This window comes from Lathyrus oleraceus, chromosome 1, assembly GCF_024323335.1.
Source record: "Lathyrus oleraceus cultivar Zhongwan6 chromosome 1, CAAS_Psat_ZW6_1.0, whole genome shotgun sequence".
In the NCBI taxonomy this organism is placed as follows: Eukaryota; Viridiplantae; Streptophyta; class Magnoliopsida; order Fabales; family Fabaceae; genus Lathyrus; species Lathyrus oleraceus.
In genome coordinates, this window is record NC_066579.1 from 229762984 (window position 1) to 229768248 (window position 5265).

Sequence of the window (5265 nt, forward strand, 5' to 3'; positions counted from 1 at the left end):
TAGCATCGCACATTATCTCGAAAGGTTCCGACCAATCAGGTGGTTTCATAATGGGTGCTGATACTAATGCTTGCTTTAAAAGATTAAATGCGTCATTACATTTTTCATCGAAAATGAATTCAGCATCTTTTATTAAAAGTCCGGTTAAAGGTTTAGTTATTTTGGAGAAGTCTTTAATGAAACGTCGGTAGAATCCAGCGTGTCCAAGAAAGCTTCGGACTTCTCTGATGGTTTTTGGGGGTTTTAGGTTTTCTATAACTTCTATTTTAGCTTTATCTACCTCTATACCTTTTTCGGAAACTATATGTCCTAAAACTATTCCTTCGGTCACCATGAAATGACACTTTTCCCAGTTTAGCACGAGGTTCAGCTCCGCGCATCTCTCCAGGATTTTCTCAAGGTTAGCAACACAATTGTGGAAATCAAATCAGCAAACCGAGAAATCGTCCATAAACACTTCCATGATACCATCTAGGTAATCTGCAAAGATTGACATCATGCAGCATTGGAAATTAGCTGGGGCATTACAGAGGCCGAATGGCATTCGTCTGTAGGCAAAAGTTCCATAAGGGCATGTAAAGGTAGTTTTTTCTTGATCTTCGGGGTGGATAGGTATTTGGAAGAATCCAGAGTATCCATCTAGATAGCAGAAGTAAGAGTGTCTGGCTAGACGCTCCAACACCTGGTCTATAAATGGTAAAGGGAAATGAGCCTTCCTAGTTGCTTTATTTAATTTTCTATAATCTATACACATCCGCCATCCTCCTTCTAAATGTTTTGCTACATGTTCGCTTTTATCGTTCTGCACGACTGTGATGCCTCCCTTTTTAGGTACTACATGCACAGGGCTCACCCACTTACTATCCGAGATCTGATAGATGATACCTGCCTCAAGTAACTTAAGAACTTCCTTTTTAACAACATCACTCATTATAGGGTTTATTCTTCTCTGATGTTCCCTAGAGGGTTTTGAATCTTCTTCGAGCGAAATCCGATGCATGCATACAGATGGGTTTATACCTTTCAGGTCAGAGATATTATACCCTAAGGCTGAGGGATATCTTCGTAAAACGTCTAAAAGTTGGTTTGTTTCCTCTTGGTTCAAGGTAGCACTAACTATAACTGGACGGTTCATCTTTTCATCGAGGAACTCATATCTCAGGTTCTTAGGTAGTTCCTTAAGTTCTAAGGTTGGTTTCTTAGGGCATGGCATAGGATCTGGCGTAAGGGATAAACATTCGTAAAGGTTATCATCAATGTAGGGTTCCTTAAAGTCATCATCTTCCCTTATGAGAGTTGATGGTAACTTAATTGTTTTTATAATTTCTTTTTGTTCTAATTCTCTAACACATTCATCAATGATATCTAAGGCATAACACGAGTCTCCCATTGCAGGTGCCATAAGAAATTTCGAAAGTATAAATTCTATTTTCTCGTCACCTACCTCAAATGTCAACTTTCCTTTCTTGACATCTATTATGGCTCCTGCAGTCGATAAGAATGGTCTACCTAGAAGGATTGGTATATCATTGTCCTCTTTGATGTCCATGACAAAAAAATCAGTAGGGATAAATAACTGACCTATCCTAACAGGAACATCTTCTAAAATGCATATCGGATATTTAACAGATCTATCGGCTAACTGAAGTGACATCTTAGTGGGCTGTAATTCTCCTAAGTTCAACCTCTCACAAACTGCTAAAGGCATTAAGCTCACACTAGCTTCTAAGTCTAGAAAAGCTTTTTCGATGACATGATTACCCAAAAGGCAAGGAATGGAGAAATTTACAGGATCTTTATCTTTCTTTGCTAATTTGTCCTCGGAAATAGCATTACATTCCAAAGGCTTCGGATCGTCAAGTCTACGTTTGTTGGTAAGGATGTCTTTGAGAAACTTTACATAAGAAGGTATTTGGGTGATGGCTTTTGTGAAACGGATTTCTACATGAAGTTTTTCTATAACTTTAATAAATTTTTTATACTGTTTATTGATCTGGGTTTGTTTGAGTCTTTGCGGATATGGTATAGGTGGTTTATATGGCGGGGGTGGTACGTAAGTTTTATTATTAGGTTCTTCTCCTTTTTCTCGACCTTCTTGGTTTTCAGATTCCTCTGGTTCCTTTACTTCGTCTGGGGGTTTGGTACATTCCTTAGAAGTGTCGGGTTCACTTAATCTAGGGTTTGGTGGCTCATCATAAGCGTTCCCACTACGTAGGGTAATGGCATTGGCTTGTCCTCTCGGATTTTGTTGAGGTTATTCAGGGAATTGTCCTCCAGGTGTAGTCTAAGGGGCTTGGTTTAAAGCTACCTGAGAGATCTGGGTTTCAAGTATCTTGGTATGAGTAACTATTTGGTCAACCTTGGTTCCTAACTGAGTAATCAATTCGTTAACATGAATGTTTTGGTTCATGAAATCCTTATTTTGTTGGGTTTGAGCGGTGATAAAATTTTCTATAATTTTCTCAAGGCTCGACTTTGGTGGCACAAGTTGCATGGGTTGATTTGATCTTGGGGCTTGATAACTAGGTCTCGGAGGTGCATTATTTTGAATAGGGTTATTGTTTTTATAGGAGAAGTTTGGGTGATTCCTCCATCCAGGGTTATAGGTATTCGAGTATGGGTTCCCTTGGGTGTAGTTCACTTGCTCGGAGTGGGTTTCGTTTAATAGACTGCATTCTGCAGATTGGTGTCCTTTGGTTCCACATATCTCACAATCCGATGAAACTGCGGCTAGAGTATTCGGGTTTATGCACATATGCTCGACTTTGAGGGCTAATGCGTCCATTTTAGCTTGCATCATGTCTATAGAGCTTAGTTCATGCACTCCTCCTTGGGCTTCCTTCTTCTCAACTGTCGCTCGTTCGACTCCCCATGATTGATGGTTTTGAGCCATATATTCGATGAGGGCACTAGCTTCAGGGTAAGGTTTGTTCATCAGAGCACCGCCTGCGGCAGCGTCGATGGTCATCTTTGTGTTGTAATGAAGTCCATTATAGAAGGTTTGAATGATTAACCAATTTTCTAAGCCATGATGTGGGCATGCTCGTAACAACTCTTTATATCTCTCCCAAGCTTCGAACAACGATTCTCCATGGTTTTGGGTAAGTCTAGTTATATGGTTTCGAAGAACGGCGGTCTTACTCGGGGGAATATATCTAGCAAGAAAAACTCTTCTAAGGTTATCCCAAGTCGTAATGGAATTGGGTGGAAGGGAATCTAACCATGATAGGGCTTTATCTCTGAGGGAAAAAGGAAATAATCTTAAACGTATTGCCTCAGGAGAAGCTCCATTGGTTTTAAAAGTGTCTGCTAATTGAAGAAATATTTTTAAATGTTGGTTTGGGTTCTCAGTAGCGAGACCTGCGAATTGTCTCTATTGCACTAGTTGCAACAGGGATGGTTTAAGTTCAAAATTATTAGCTGGGATGGTTGGGTTTACTATACTAGAACTAGGTTCTTCATTAGATGGTTGAGTGAAGTCCTTAAGAGGTCTTTGGTTTTGATCTTCGGCCATAGCTCTCTTAATTCTATGAAAGAATAAACGTGCGCGAGCGTAACGTTCAGGTTCCGCCAGAGGGTATACTAAGCTTAAACTTCCGGTGCTGTGAGTTCTTCATATTGACCGGCAGGAAATAGCCTAAGTCTAAACGATATAACAACAGGAAAATGAAATTTGACAAAATTGGTCCCCGACAACAGCGCCAAAAACTTGATGCGGTGTTTCGCAGATATACGAACGCGCCAGAGTAATATAAAAGATTGTTGAATCCACAGAGACCAAGTGTCAATCTATAGTTATCTATTGTCATGCTGCTTATCAAAGGCAATCGAAATAGGTGTTTTTGGAGTGTGCATTGAAAAGTAAAGTATTGAAATAAAATATAATTAATAAAGACAGGGTCAAATGTAATTCACGTAATCGATTAATAATCCAAGTACTTGCTAATAGAGCTACTTATGGGCAGTGTTTCCTACTTTGGAAAGAACTAATTTAACAGGAATTGTCGCTTTCGCGTATTCAGAACCGAGTTGTACTCCCTAATCAAACCCTCTTATTGTCACTTAAAAAAGGCGCGCATTGCGTTAGAGTGGTAAACCTATTTTTAAGAAATATAGTATCTTGACTAAGTTGAAAAGTATTATAACCTGGATTTCTTAACCAAAAGAGGTTCTTACGAACCAGACTCTAAACTTATAAACGCATCCGAAAATAGTTTTAAAATCACTTTTCTTCTTAATGTTAAAAACTCCTAATGAACTAGACAAAGCGCTTTCGCTGTTTTTGAAATAGTTAAAAGCAATTAAGTTTAAAAAGACGTTGGACGACTTTCGATCTTACCCAACGGAATTGAAGTGCGGGAAAACTTAAGTTGAAAGTTAAAATAGCCCTTAAGTGTTTCTACGAACAATTGTACGGATTACTGGTTCAATTACGATCCTTACATTCTAACCTTATAAATTTATCTAGACATGGTAAAGTAAAAGTGCATTAAAATAAATAAAAGTAGTGCGAGTGCGGAAAATAAATAAAAGTAGTGCGAGTGCGGAAAGTAAATAATTTAAAGCGAGTGCGAGGAAATAAATAAAGTAAAGCGAGTGCGAGGAAATAAATAATTTAAAGCGAGTGCGAGAAATAAATAAAAGTAAAGCGAGTGCGAGGAAATAAATAAAGTAAAGCGAGTGCGAGGAAATAAATAAAGTAAAGCGAGTGCGAGGAAATAAATAAAGTAAAGCGAGTGCGAGGAAATAAATAAAGTAAAGCGAGTGCGGGAAAATAAATAAAGTAAAGACAAGTAATAAAAACCTGCTCCAATCGGAGGGTTGAATAAATTGCAAAGCGAAAATGAAAATGATGGCAGGATTAACTTCCTTCCAAAGTCCTCCAAACTCGATTACAGACTCTATCAAAGACTCGATTACACAATTGTGGTAACACTCCAATGCGAAGCGACTACCACTTTATAAAACTGAATATATGCCTAAGTGAAACAAAGTTGCTCTGAGTTTGCCTCTTCTCTAAGTTTGTATGACTGTAAAAGTGAATTCGAGTTTCTATTTATAAGCAAATAAAAAGATGGAAATGACTTGGATGCCCTTCAACTTGAAAATGGGAGGGAAAAACTTTCCTCTTGTGGAGCCCGCCACAAGGCCATGGTGCCCGCCACAAGCACAAAATGAGGCGCCTTAGTGGAAGTAGTGGGGAACGTGGAAGTTGAGGGAATTTGAGCTTGGACACGTCATGGCAGGGTCTATGGCGCCAGCCAT

General features: G+C 39.0%; 1 non-coding gene across 1 annotated transcript; it reads left to right on the plus strand.

Moving 5' to 3' along the window:
• The first annotated feature begins 3023 nt into the window (after positions 1 to 3023).
• LOC127116166 (small nucleolar RNA R71) lies at positions 3024 to 3130 on the plus strand. Its single transcript, XR_007801145.1, has one exon. It is a non-coding gene; the product is annotated as a small nucleolar RNA R71 (small nucleolar RNA).
• The last annotated feature ends 2135 nt before the right edge of the window (positions 3131 to 5265 follow it).